Source organism: Chionomys nivalis, chromosome 14, assembly GCF_950005125.1.
Source record: "Chionomys nivalis chromosome 14, mChiNiv1.1, whole genome shotgun sequence".
In the NCBI taxonomy this organism is placed as follows: Eukaryota; Metazoa; Chordata; class Mammalia; order Rodentia; family Cricetidae; genus Chionomys; species Chionomys nivalis.
In genome coordinates this window covers 36,758,322-36,773,981 of record NC_080099.1, presented here as the reverse complement: position 1 = coordinate 36,773,981, position 15,660 = coordinate 36,758,322, and positions in this window count along the sequence as shown.

Genomic DNA, 15,660 nt, shown 5'->3' with positions numbered 1-15,660 from the left:
GGGCTCTCTCTGGGAGTGGGCTCTAAATCCAGCCAAGGCTGGGACTCAAGTCTGTCGCACCACTTCTGAGAGGCTCCTGGTCCATTCCTTTAACCCCTTCCCTTCCATCAAATGTTGCTTGGATTTCTTCATGATGCCTATTGATGGCTTGAACCAAATTACGTCCTTATGGAATTCCACTGTGAATTTTCTGGACCTAGACCTTGGGCACACCTGCAGAAGAGCCAAAGGAAGCTGCCACCCCATTCCTTGATACCCCAGATAGCAAGAACAAAGAGACACGGGTCTCTTGGAGTGCCTGTGGGGTCTAGGCCTAAATCAGCTGTCCACACTTCAGGGCACAGTGGATGCAGAGTATAGCTGTTAGGAAAGCTGCCAGACTAATGTGGACTAGATCATCAGCCTCCACAATCAGTTAGTTCTTAGTAAGGAGTGTAGAGAAGGGGTTGACAGTGGAAATGCTTGGTGAAGGGATTGGTCAGGGTAGCAGGGATCCTTCTGTCTGTCTGTCATTTAAAAAGTTTGAGACAAGTGGCTGAGGTGCAGGAGGTTGATTAGTATAGCTCTCCAAGAGTGTATTTCAATCGCGGCTCGGTGCCGTCTCAGCAAGTGCACCCAACACCTTACTTTTTATATAGAACACTACTCACACTTCACTAGGACCTTGCTTATGATGTGTTAAGTGCACACTCCCTCCCCATCACCCCTTGCGTATGAACGAGGTTACATAAGTAAATTGTCTTCCCATTCCTCCTGTCTTTCACGTCACTTACAAGTTGTTCTTCACCTTGGTGGCGTTATTGTCTACTTCTTGTGATTGTCTTCTTGTAACTGTATGGAGATCCTTCATTTCAACCAAGGCAGCACCATGGAAGTAATGGACTTACCTTGCCGAGGGACACGTTTGAAAAACAGACAGAAGAGGAACTGAACACTCTTTTTTTCTCCCACCTTTCAGAATAAATGCTCCTCTTTCCCCACTGGACGCTGGGACAGGCCCTATTCATGCCTTGCCTAACAACCATGTCTACATGGCCTGTTCCTCTCAATGTACTTGTTAAGTCCAACCTAGGGTATTACAAATTCTCTTAAAAGAGACTTACGGAACAGAATGACAATGAGTTATGAGCAAACTCAAAGCCAAAAAGGACTGTGCAAGGTAAATGTGGACCTTCAAGAAACTGGATAAGACAGAGTGCTGTTGCTTTAAAAGCCGATATAAAGGCAGCTTGGAGCACGAGAACATCATTGTTTTAAATGAGCAGCTACACCACACAAAGTCTCTCCGTCAATGTCATGAGAGCTGATGTGCAATCGTTTCTAAATACACAGATGCCTGGCACACTCACCTCGAAGTCACAGCTAGAATTAGACACTCAGAGCACAGAACTCTGCTCGCACATCCTTCTGTTTAAACATAGTTTATACTCAGAGCAGATTTTTTTTTTTTTTTTTTTGGTTTTTCGAGACAGGGTTTCTCTGTGGTTTTGGAGCCTGTCCTGGAACTAGCTCTTGTAGACCAGGCTGGTCTCGAACTCACAGAGATCCGCCTGCCTCTGCCTCCCAAGTGCTGGGATTAAAGGCGTGCGCCACAACCACCCGGCTTCAGAGCAGAATTTTAATGAAGAAGAGATAGCTGTTTCAACTCGTACTCTCCAATTGCAAGCAATAGTCACCAGAAAAGGGAGGCAGGGGTCAACAGGAGAGTGCAGGCATTGATAACTTGCTCAGAAAAAGCGGAAGGACCAAGAAGCACGTGGTCCAGGCTGCTCTGATGGCTGAGGTAGGGGGATTGACAGTAGCCTCCTAAAATGGCCATTGCCAGGTTGTGGGGGCACCGGCCATTTACTAACGTTCATGCTAAGTCCACACTGCAATCCCAATAATTGTACATCTTATTGCTTTACTGCAGACAGTGTGGACAAGACGATCCAGCCAGGGCTGTAGCCACCATCTCCCAGACAGAAGCTGGAAGCTCTTGTTCTAGGAAGCAGGCAGATGATCCTGGGCAGTGGTGGGGTGGTGGACGGGTGCCCATCTTTATCAGGTGACTTGTTGGGAAGGTGTCTTCCGTCTTCGTTCTGTACCTTATATACTAATTCCATAACACTGATAGCACACGATTATGCAATTAACACAATTAATTTTGTTGATATAATAGCTCAGTGGGGACAGGGGACAGACTGCTGACTGGAAGGGACTCACCCTGGGCAGAGGAGGTTCTGAGCCCTCCCTGTACCGCGGCTTCTCAGTGCGCATGCCTGCAGCTGTGTTGCTCCTTTTCCATCAGCGGCCCACACTTTGCTCTCCTGAACCCTTAGAGTCTGTGCCCTTGGATAGCCATCAGACATCGCTAACATCTGCTCCAGGAGCACTGCTGTCGTGTCAGGAAGAAGCATATTCCACCCATGGGTGACTGAATGTCGTCACCCCACTCCCACCCCGGAGTCTCTAATAGGCCCACATTTTATTGTGAGGTTGACTTCTGTGCCCCATGTGAACCAACAACCACACACAAGGCTCACCTCTTTAAGTGTGTTTGTCTTTCTTCATGATTCACAAAATTTGTTTTTTAAAGACATAATTAAAATTTAAATGAAACTTCCTAATTCTTCAACTTTTAGTGTCCTTGGTTGGGTTATGCTCTGCTGGTCACTGCTGCTGTGCTCCAGAGAGGCACATCTTAGAATGCTAAGAAAACGTCAACCGGGGCTAGAGAGATGTCTCAGCACGTAAGAGCACTTGCTGCTCTGGCAGCTCAGGTTCAATTCCCAACATCCACATGGCAGCTTCCGACAGTCTGGAACTCCAGTTCTAGGGGATGTGATGCTCTCTTCTGGCCTCCTCTGGCAAGTGGTGCACAGATAGGCATGCAGTCAAACACCCATACACATAAAAGAAAAATAAATCTTAAAAACATCTGTCTAGCATCTCTGATGCTTCCTCCAGGCAGCCTTGGGAACCCCTGCTGAGTGCCGGCTGGTACCCTTGCACTGCCCTGCACTCTTCCCAGAATTCCTAGCCTCCATCGCCTTCATTTTCTGTGTGGGGCACAGGAAAAGCCTCTCCTGACGTTTCCCAGCTTCCATTCACAGCAATGCATTCTTCAGTCTGTAGTCAGACTTATCTTTCTCAATAACACAGAGCATGCCACTTTCGGGTCAGCCTCCCCGACATACCCAGGATAAAATCCACCCTCTTCTACATGACCAGCAAAGCCTGAAAATGCCCACCAGCCTTTCCCCCGTCTTGAGCTATGTTCTTTTCATTTCTGAAGCAGTAGACTGGAACCTACCTCAGGGCCTTTCTATTGCTTCTGCTGCCCACTCCCAACCTACACAAGGCTGCCCGGCTTGCTTCTTCCTCCCTCCTTTAGGTCTCAATTTGATTGGGAGGTCCCTCGACAGCCTTCGGTGATTCACCCTTTCTACAATCCCATTCCCACTCATTCTCTGTCCCTCTCCACTGCATATGAAACAAACTACAGAGCACCGTGTATCTCTCTTCCATGGGAGAACAAGCTCCATCAGAATAGGATTTGCCTTCACTGCTGTTGAATCTTTATTGCCTGCAATGCTGCCTATCACGTAATACCTTCTCAATTAATTCCTGTTAAAAGAATGAATCTTACTATTTCTGCATACAACATTGATACCCACAAGCTATTTTTGAAGCCAGCTATGGTAATTGAGAAAGTGGATCTAAGTGTTGAAAAGGTGAATATGAAAGGTGGGAAGCAGGGAGATAGAATGGCAACGAAGTCGGGACTCTGGAGACCCCACCAGGGTGTCAGACTGCAACATCACCCCTGCTTCCCATACCTTACAGATCTTTGGCAAGAGGCCTATTCAACTGAGGATACAGTACATTTAAATCTAAAAAAGAAAAATAAAATGAAGAAACTCCTATTCAGAAAATAAAGGACCAGAAATAGAGGCCTGGTTCTGAATGCTGTGGAATATGCCCCATCTCTTGGCAGTGGTGAGCGGACTCCGCTCTTGTCTGGCCTCTGACAGTGGAGGTGAATGCCTGGGAAGTGAAGTGTTAAATACTTTGTTTGGGCCCAGAAAAGTACAGGCTTCAGGTTAATCATACTGGCACTGCTAACCTTGAAGTTTCTGATGAACTCATTCCCTCCATTTGAAGGGACATAACACATCTACTTCACAGGGTATGGTGGACAGACCTTAAGGTATGGCTGTTGAAGGGCGTGGCCCACTGCTCAAATGGAAACAGCTTGTGCATTTACTTTCAGCTTTCAAACTCTGCAGCTCTTTCTATCGGAGCTGCCAAGCACTAAAACATGGTTTGCATGTGGTATGCTCCTCAGGAGCCAACATACAGGCTCACAATCAGATGGACTAATAACCAACGAGAAATGCCCTGGCCACTAACAGCCTTAGTTTTTGAAAACACATTGCTTTTGCTGCATTTCATTGTCTGTGCTCTGATAAATGACAAGCTGCTTTTCCTTAGAATGGATCAGGAATCCTGTTTCTTAGCAACACTCTTCCCACAGGCAATAGAAGACAGAACATAATTCCCTTTGGGTATTAGGAATCTGCTCGCAATACTGAAAAATGTGGCCAATTTCCCCCTACATGCAAATTAAATCAGTTCTCCACCTATGAAAGAGAACACAATTAAGACCCTTCAAATGGAAGCCTTTGACATTTTTAGCTCATTTCTCATTCCAGGTTATGTTGTTTTGAGAGTCCTTTCTAACGGATATTGCAGAATCTTGATGTCAGCCCATCGCTTTGACTGTCATGATTCAAAATTAAGAATGAAGTTTTTCTAATTCTAAGCTATTTCCTCCCACCATCCCCCAGTTCATCTTTCAAAGAAAGCCTATCAATTACTTGCTTCAAACACCAGCTGTACTCTTCAGATTGATATTCTAAACCACAGAAAGCAAGAATTTTATGTTTTTCCAAATATAAAATGAGTTCATTGTGAATGTATGGTCCATTTAAAGGTCAAAAGCCAAAAAACAAATCTAGCATCTAAAATATTTTAATGATCTACTCTCTAGCAGCTACTATAAGACATTGTATGCCAAATGCTCTGCTTAGCTATGTTATTTATACCTCATAAAACTCATCAACATGACATTGAGCCTTCAAGGTCACACAGCTAGTAGGCAAGGAAGCGGTGGTGTCATATTTGTTTTCTGAGATTTTATCCATGAATTCCCTTAAAGCTTCTGCAATGCATTCAGCTCCTCATTCCCTTTGACTTAGTTTGTTGATTCTAATAAACAAATAGTTAGAGTTACACAGACGTTTAAGCTTCTAGAAAGGACATCCCTTAGTAGTAATCCAAGAGAACGTGAACACATCCAGAATTAACATTTAATCCTTTAATGTGCTATTGTATATTTTCGAAGACAGGTTGAAAGCATTTAATGTAGTAAAAGTGAGCCTATGAGGTGTGAGCTATTTTCGAGCAGATGAGTTTCTTACCAACCGGGGCCAAACTATTTTCCAGCTATTTGATAATCGGAGTAATGGACCATACCTTCTCCATGACTGCAGCTCAGTCATGCCCTGCCCTATGGGTTGCTAGGCGACCAGCAAGCAAAACAAATGTGGTCACAATTATTTAAAGTGTGTTCCCATCTGATAGATCTAAATTTTACAGGCACCTGACACCTAATGGCTTACGTGTTCTATACCTAAAAGCAACCTTGCAATTATGAATTAAGAACCTCCTGAAGAGCATGAGAACCTAGCAAACACACTGTCTGTAATAATGCACTGGGCTCAACCCGACAGCACACTTTGTCATTACATCTATGTGAGATTAGGACCTTTGGAAGGCGCTCTTTCTATCTGTATATGAGATAGAAAAATAAATGCACATGTATTTATGCATTAAATGGACTGTATTGGGGTCGATGTATTAAACAGACAGCGTATGTATGGTAGGGAATCCCTAAGATATGTTGCTTCTTTTAGTGGCTTCACTGAATTAACTCACTAGTAGAGACAATATCCAACATGTTTATCTCCACAAGCAAGTAAGACTAAAGATAAAAAGTGTACTTTGTACCTGGCCATAGGCAGGAGCGAGTTTTTCTAGCAAATGAAAGGAAAAGCATCATGCAAATCCTCCCCTCCCCCTTCCCCTGGACCCTGCAGGAAGGTCTAGTTGAGCTGGGCCTACATCTGTGACCGCAAATGCAGACAGGCTGTGTGTCAAAGAGTTTTCAGTTCCAAAGACTGGCCTCAGTGTGGGCTGCTCCAAGCAACTTTGTTTTCTGTTATGGCAGAGGAACAATGATGATCACTTTCAGAACCGAACGCCACGGGTGTACCCAAGGTCATGCATGGTTCTCAGCAAATTCTAATTTTACACTTTTATGTTCACAGAATAGAATTGAATTAGCTGGGCGGTGGTGGCACAAGCCTTTAATCCCAGCACTCGGGAGGCAGAGGCAGGCGGATCTCTGGGAGTTCCAGGCCAGCCTGGTCTACAAGAGCTAGTTCCAGGCCAGGCTCCAAAGCTACAGAGAAACCCTGTCTTGAAAAACCAAAAAAAAAAAAAAAAAAAAAAAAAAGAATAGAACTGAATTCTAGTGAGAATATCAGGGTAAGAATGGCCTTGTATCAGCTCTGATTTGGGAGACAGTAAATGTCTCACTGACTTCAATAGTGGTAACTCAGCACAGCTGGAAATGAGAATCACAGACAAGCTCCTGGATAAATACACAAACGAGTTTAATCAGGTAACTGATCTTGAAAGAAAAAGCCTTCAGTACCTGCACTAACAGCCTCACCGATAGGGTCGAAGAGAAGCAAATGGCTGGCCGGACTGCTGGTTTAGCATTTGCAAGAGGGATCTCCTTCAGTCCCTGTTTGACAAGAAGCTGGAGCTGAAATCCACACACCATGCCAGGAAAGAGATTCAGCAAAGGAGGCCAAGAAAACCCAGCCTTCTAGTAAAACAGCAGGGACTGAAGCTGTCTATCCATTGCTCTGGACTGTGTCAAACCCCAAATGCTCCCTGGCAAAATGGAACTATGGACCTGCACTTTAATAGACTCCAAACTTCTCTTGATACAGGATGTCCAAAATGGAAACTTTTTGAAAACCTGATTCTGGCGGTTGGGGCTCAGCTGGTGGTACCAGTTCAGCCGGTAGAGCCTTTCGGGGAGTCCTGAAGTCACTCTCTAGCTCCACACAAACCAGGCCTGTAATCTCAGCACTCAAGACGTAGAGGCAAGACTTGAAGATCATCCTCAGTTGTATAGCAAGTTTCAGGTGAGGCCCAGCAACCTGAGACCCTATCTTGAAAATAAAACCAACCGAAAAACAAAATACAAACCTTGATTCTGGGAATCCTTAGGCCCTGATGCATCTACACTCCCGGATCCTTGTGGACACATTCTTTTTTTTTAAATTTAGTATACAGTATTCTGTCTGCTTGTATGCTACAGGCCAGAAGAGGGCGCCAGACCTCATTACAGATGGTTGTGAGCCACCATGTGGTTGCTGGGAATTGAACTCAGAACCTTTGGAAGAGCAGGCAATGCCCTTAACCACTGAGCCATCTCTCCAGCCCGACACATTCTTTTTTTAACCTGGGAAAATATTAACTGAATACAGTAGAAACGTGTACAACCAACACAAGAGAGTTGTCTTGAATTAACAGATGGAGTAGCAAGTACCCTAAGAACCTGGGCTGAGGACATGCAGTGGGATGTTTAAAATGAGATGCTCAGAAGCTGCAGAGGAGGGGGCAGGTAAATTGAGGAAGCAGAATTTCTAGAAATAAAAACAAAAGCAATGAAATTTAGAAAATTAATATGTCAGGCAGTAGTTTAGATAAGAGAATTTCTGAAAGTCAGACTAAAGAAAGCCATGGAGTCCAGTAAATAGAAGAGGAAGACCTGAGAAAAGCTCTAAGACTTAGAAGTCTAGTGCTGCATAATAATTTATTCTTATAAACAAGGAAGAATCAACATGCAGAGAGCAAAGCAGTGCTGATACCTAAAACCAAGGGAAAAGCCCAGAGGTGACAAGCAGAAGTAACAAACCAGCCCTGGTCATATCATAGCACAACTGCAAAATGCCCAAGACGGGGAACACTCATAACGAAATAGAAAAAACCCTCACCCCAAAGAAACAAAGAAAGACAGACGCCAGCAGCATTAGAGGCGGAAAGACCATGGATTCACAGCTTCAGAGCGCTGGGGAAAACAGTCACAAAGACACCGACAGTGTAACACTCACACTTCCTCCTAACTTTAAAGGAAGTAGGTGAAAAGGGAGAAAACTTTTAACCGTGGGGACAGGATTCTAGCAAGAGATACTGCTGTCAACAAACAATAACCAACAAGCCACAACAGAACCATTCCTCAGATGAGAGGTTTTAAAAACCAGTGGACAAACATCTTATTTATAACTATTAAAAAAAAAAAAATAGTGAGGGTGGTTGGTTAGGTCAAGCCATTCTGTAGTGTAGTACATAGCTTAGCCAAGCCAGGATGTTTGGTGTCAAATCCCACGGATCACCATAACAACCTCCACCTCGATGGTTTAAGACAGCAGAAATCTGTTGACCATGGTCATGAAGCCAGAAGTCCCCAAACCAAGATGGTAGAGTGTATGCGTGTGTGTGTGATATCTTCCCCACCCATTATGTTTCACACTCATTGTGTTCGGTATTTTTTGGTTGGGCTTCTGTTTTTAACATTGTCCCACACTGTCCTGTGTACTCAGATCTACCCTCTATATTTTTGTGTTTCTTGTTTATGACAAATACTCATACCTGGGTATTCCCAGCTGAATTATAACATGGTGTTAGCTTTCAGAATTCTTTTGTATGTGTGTTAGTAAACTTGTATGTAAGTTTTTCTACACCAGTGGATCTCATATTGCTGGTCTCAGAATCCCAAACACTAAGTTTTAAATATTTTTAGATGAAACACTGAGATCAGAGACATAACATCATTGAATCATCTACTTACGACAATACACCCATTACTCATTGCATGTTCTGAGGACCTGCTAACATTCTCAGAGCTTAAAACTCTGGAGACTTAGTATCTCAGTCATGGAGGTCAGAAGTAGGTAATCAGAAGTAGGGGGCACAAACCTTTAATCCCAGCACTCAGAAGGCAGAGGTGGGCGGAGCTCTGTGAGTTCGAGGCCACCTGGTCTACAAGAAAAGCGCTGGTTCCAGGATAGGTTCCAAGGGTACACAGAAATCCTGTGTCTAAAAACGAAAACAAACAAACAAGATTCTCTCTCCCCCATCTCCTATCTTTTTGAGACAGGGTTTCTTTGTGTAATCCTGTCCTGGAACTCATTCTGTAGACCAGGCTGGCCTGGTTGAACTCAGAGAGATCCACCTGCCCCTGCCATCTGAGTGCTGGGATTAAAAGTGTGCACCACCACACCCTGCATCTCTTCTAAGAAAATATGCTGCTGCAGTTAGGATTACCCTAGTCCAAACGACACCATCTTGGGATTCTTTCCTTAATTTTATCTGCAGAGATTTGCTCCAAATACATTCATGCTCTGAAGTTCTGGGCAGACAAATCTTCGGGGTCCAAACAAAATTCAACCCAGTACTCAGGTTAAAAATATAAAGGTAGACAGGTAAGAAATCTAAAAAGCAGAAAGTGTGAGCGCTAAGCAAATGGAGGAAGAAAAACACCACAGAAAGCGATCTCCTTAAGGGTAGGGAGAAGGAAACGAAAGCCAAATAAAGGCCATTAAGATGACAGTGGCAGCAATTATAAATAAATTAAAAATTGCCTGAAATGTTAAGATAGAATTGTTGACAGTGTCTGATTAAAAACAAAGCAGAACAAGGCACATGGCTGCTTTCAACAATTACTGGCTTTGGTCTCAACTTTTTGAAAACCTTCCTCAGTGTCCCAGCTGCACTCAGTGGATATGATGGCCTCAGGCTAACGTGCACACCTTTGGACGCGTCTGTTTGGAAGGATAGTCAACAGAAGGGCCCCAACTGAGTAGTTAGAGGGAAAGGAAAAGCCAGCTGAGTGCCAGCATTTCCCCGTTCTCTGCTTCCTGGTCTACCCTGATGTGAGCAAGCAGCTTCTAGACTTTCCCCACGACAGCTGGTACCCTCCAAGCAAGAGTCAAAACACACCCTTCCTTCAAGTGGCTTGTCGGGTATTTGGCCACGGCAATAAGAAAAGTAACTAACACGATGTGTGACAATATTGGGAACAGTCTACATAGAGGTTACAAAATGAAAATATTAGAATTGATTTTTACAAAAGGAAAAACATTCTTTTTTTTTCTTTTTTTTTTGATTTTTTTCGAGACAGGGTTTCTCTGTAGCTTTTTGGTTCCTGTCCTGGAACTAGCTCTTGTAGACCAGGCTGGCCTCGAACTCACAGAGATCCACCTGCCTCTGCCTCCCAAGTGCTGGGATTAAAGGCGTGCGCCATCACCGCCCGGTGGAAAAACATTCTTTTTGAAGGTAAAATCTCCTTTATAGGCAGTGGCTAAGGAGCTGTTTCTTCCTGGGCCAATTTCAAAGATTAAAAAAAAAAAAGTTTTAATTACTTCTAGATGGTTAAAAAGATTAACAAAACTTTAAAACCTTAGTATTTGTTTTTGATCTCGTTTTTATTCTTCAGCCAATTCCACATCTTAATAATAAATCCCTTGAAATACCTGAGACTGCAAAGAACAAAGAGATCTGAGTAATTTCCAGCTGCCATCGGGAGCACGGTTTAGGACTACACAGGATGAATCAGTTGTAATGAGCTGATTTGTTGTACGTCATTTGCAAACATACACTCACATTCAAAGGTGAGTTCTATGATTTTGTTGTTTTGAGACAAGGTTTCACGTAGTTCAGGTCGGCCTTGAAGTTGTTGTATAATGAAGTACTTTGAACTCTGATCCTCCTGCCCTCACTTCTTAATCGCCGAGATTAAAGGCATCCACCATCAAGCCCGACTTACAAAACACAAGTTGCAAAAACAAAGCACAAATTTGAGCATAATGATGATGTCTGAAAACTGAGGAAAATTCAGTTAACAGACGATGCATTATTCACAGAAGGAGGACAGTCTGGAAAACATGAGGCCCAGCTGAGAAGGACAATTTTTTTTTTTTTTTTTTTTTTTTGAGAAGGACAATTTTTAAGAGACGACAGCTTTCAACTTTGTCTTTAACATGCTCTTTGTTTGGTTCTGTTGTTTTTCTGAGACAGGGTTTCTCTGTGTAACAGTCCTAGCTGTCCTGGAACTCACTTTGTAGACTACACTGGCCTCAAACTCACAGAAATCCACCTGTCTCTGACTCCCAAGTGCTGGGATTAAAGACGTGCGCCACCACCGCCTGGCTAACATGCTTGTTTTTTATGATGAGCCACAGCTGGTAGTCAGAATTTGCTATCACTTAAGTTACTCACCTTGATTCCTATGGCACCTATTTAAAAAGCCATTAATAGAGTCAGGAAAATGGCTCAGCGAGTAAAGGTACCTGCTGCCAAGCTTGATCCTTGAGACGCACCTGCTGGAATGAGAGAACTGACTCCTACCGAGGTGACCTCTGACCTCCACATGTACACAGTGGCATGTGTCCAAGCACAGTTGCGTGTGCGCGTGCACACACAAACCAAACCAAATCACAACTGCACTATAAATAATAAGAGGTTAGCTTTTCTTTGGAAAGGTACCAAAGGGGAGACTAGAATGAATCTGAATGGGCAGGATTAGGAGTTAAGAGATATTGGCCTAAAACCTATAATTACACAGGCAGCGCTGGACACTGTGGCCTGCTTAGAGTACTGGCACTAGGGAAGTTGAGGCAGGAGGGCTGGGAATTTCAGGTCAGCCTCAACTACATGATTAGTCTGTTTAAACTGTACTCAACCAAACCAAATGGAACCAAGTCAAACCAATCCTAAAACAGACCCATTTCAGAGGTGCATGTTAGGACACACTCCGAGCTCTGCTAGACTGGCTCACAGAGGTCAAGAAGCAGCCAAGTCCCCACAGCAACAAGCGCATCCAGCATACACATCCCAGACTGCACAAAACTGTTCTCCCATGAGAGGTGGACAATGTTTTGGGGCAATAATTGATTCCAGGGCTGGCACAGACAAAATACAAGATAAATGTAAAGGACTTGTTAGCAGAAATAGCAGTTGGGATTGAAGTAGTGAACACAAAAAGCAAATAAACTCTGGTCTCTTGTTATTCATTACAAATGTGGTGTTTTCTTTCTGCATTCCTGGACTCATCAATGGAGTAGGCCAGAATGCTTAAAGACTAGAAGCCCCTTGACCTGCCCGGCAAAATAGGTGCATTTGTGATGGTCATGAAAATGACTTCAGGCAAATACCAAATCCCTCAAGATTATAGGGTAAATAAAGACAAATAGGGAGAGACTCTTTTGAAAGAAAAACTTAATTCCATGAAATGGTCCCAGATACTCCCTCATAACCGGAGAAGTCAGGTCTGCTAGAGTAACTGCCCTTGACTTTGGAGGGTATACAGTTCAGTAAGACGCTGATTTCCCAATAGCTTTGTTGTAGATCACAGCTGACATTTGAATTACGATAATAGTTGCCTAGGTTACTTTGCAAAAACTTAAAGGCCACTTGTGCTACAAACATCGAATTTGCTCAAGTCTGGAAACACTGATGGGTGTTATGGTGTCTGGCCTCTTTGAAGTCTTACTTGGTTCAGATCCTATCTAGCTCTACATGTTGATTCCAACTCCTGCTCAGGTTAACTTGGCCTATTACTGATTGGAGCTGGCGTGCTTTTACCCACCCTAGTGCTTCCTCAGCAGCTCAAGTACCTTAAGTCCCTCAGCCTTTTTACAAGATCCAAACCAAACCATGACCAAGATGTTTGCGCACTATGATGATACAACTATATGGGTAAGTTCCTAGGTTAAGTCAGCCACACGTTAGCCTGCAAACTCAAGGCCAGAACACTTACAAAGGAAAACATCTTCCCAAGCAGCTCATGGATAATGAAGATTTATCAAACCTTAGTCCTCACCTCTTATCCCCAGTCAAAGCTTGAACAAAAGGAGTGGCCCAATCTTAGCATTTGCCCCTTTTTACAAAAAAAGTAAACCCCTAGTGAAGAAGGCCTGCCTGCCTTGTTCATAGTATAAGGCTTGGTTTCATTTCTATTGTCTGCATGCCATGAGTTCCCACTGTCTGGTATAGGAGAGGGGGCAGGGAGGCTGAACCCAAGTATTCTACCACTGAGCATAACCCCAGCCTTGGGCATCTTGTAGTGGCTCATTTTAGCAAAAGCTGGAACAATTTAAGCAACAAAATACCATTTCTGGGTTATGACAAAAAGTACTGATAACATATATAGAAACATGACTGAATAAATAAGAAGGATCAAATCATTAGAATTCCAAATAATATATGCAAATGGGCCTTTCTAGAAAGTGGAGTTTTATTCTCCTCTTGAGCATTGCCTCTGCCTCCCGAGTGCTGGGATTAAAGGCGTGCGCCACCACAGCCCAGCTATTTCTGTCAATTCTAATGTTTTGGAAGTTGCTTATGATGCACTTCCTGTTAACTTGAGTAATATATCCTTCTGCAGTCTTTGATAGAGTTGAAGAACAGATAGTTATAGTTTTCCTTAGTTATGATAAAAGATAGATTAGATATAAAACTTTAGACTCACAAAGATAGGATATTTTCCTTAATTTGCCAAATGTAAATGGACTAAATATTATAACTATAATTCTTGATTGATAACTTTTGTTGTATGCAATCTTGCTGCTGCAGGAGATCCTTCCGCTCCTTTAGCCAATAGCCTTTAAGATACCAGCCCACTTCGGCGTGGTCTCTTTTGCTTTAAAAAGCAGTGGTAGCTGTGTGCTCTCTCTTGCTTCAGACTCCACTTCCAGCTACTAGACTCTGCTCCTGGTAGCACAGAGGGCTGTTGTCTAGAACAGTGATCTGTAAGTTTTTCCTTTAAATAAATAACCCTTCTATTAATCATAATTCCAAACTGGTGTGGGATTGTTTTGTGACTTACACCTTCATCTTGCTATGTTAAAGTTAAAACCTTCCTTTTTATTTGGACAGGGAAGTGGGAAGTCCTTCTGTATATAGTGTTACTTTTATTGGTTAAAGAAATAAGCTGCTTTGGCCTATGACAGACCAGAATAGAGTAAGATGGAAATTCCAAGCAGACAGAGGAGGAAAGAAGGTGGAATCAGAGGAGACGCCATGCAGTTGCCAGGAGACAGATACCGGAGAACCTTGCCAGTAAACCATGAGCCTCACGGTGATACATAGATTAATAGAAATAGGTTAATTCAAGATGTAAGAGTTAGCTACAAATATGCATGAGCTAATTGGCCAAACAGTGTTTTAATTAATAATTTCTGTGTGACTACTTCAGGTCTGGGCGGCCAGGAAACGAATAAGCAGCCTCTGCCCACACATCTAAGTCACAGATCTTTTAACACTAGCTACCAGAAAAATAAACAGAAATTGCTGCCTACTGGCCAAGAAAGTAGGCTTGTTAACTGGGCTCATTTCTGTAATACCAGCACTGGAAAAAGAAAACAGATTCATAAAAAAACTAACTCAAACATCTTGCATTAGTAAAACTCTCTTCACCAAAGATTAGAGAATTTTTATGATTCATATATATAATAGACTAAATAATCATTCCATTTTCAGTTTTGGTATTATGTCAAATCTTGGGTACCTCTCACTCACACCACAGCATAGAAAATAAATACATCCCAATTGTGCTAACAAAACCATTTGTCATCAAATCGTTAAAAAGGACTCATGAGAAAATCTTCTTTAATGGCCCTTTTATGATAAACATAAAATAAAGTAACATGATACTCAGGAACCAATTATTCCTCTTAACTCCCAAAGGCCAAACTCCAACAAAACATGGCATTGTAAGGTAGAGGATCTCACATACATCTTGTTCAAAATCGTAAAATAAGATACCCTTTTCAAGTTTGGTAAGATTTTTCTTTTAGTATTTGTGGCGATGATGTGGACAACCACAGTTAACACACAGACAGGACTAAAGACGAATGCTCAAAAAGAGATATATACTTATCAGTAATATGGTACATTGATTGACATTCCAAAGGGGAAAAGTTATGACACTGGAATCTAATTTATACTCATGAGTTTAGAATTATGACCAACTTTCTAGGTCAATTAAAATCTTGTATTAGATAACTTAAGATATAGGGAAAGGAACTTAGATTTTATCGCTTGAAACAGAAATACAGAAAACTTACCATCATTGTAAGCCTATCACTGCACACGCTTCTAATACAATAAAGAACAAGCTTAAAAGTAGTCCTTTGTGCTTTTCACTAGCCTTCCTATAGTATTTTTTTTTTTTTTTTTTTTTTTTTTTTTTTTTTTTTTTTTTTTTTTTTGGTTTTTCGAGACAGGGTTTCTCTGTGGTTGTGGAGCCTGTCCTGGAACTAGCTCTTGTAGACCAGGCTGGTCTCGAACTCACAGAGATCCGCCTGCCTCTGCCTCCCGAGTGCTGGGATTAAAGGCGTGCGCCACCACCGCCCAGCTTTACATAGCAGAGCATTAATAAATGGTGTAAGTTCTAATTGGCTATAAGTTATCAAGTAGGCAGTTTTTCTAAAAAAGTAATCCCGGAATCCACTGTAATATATTTCCAGGTAACAC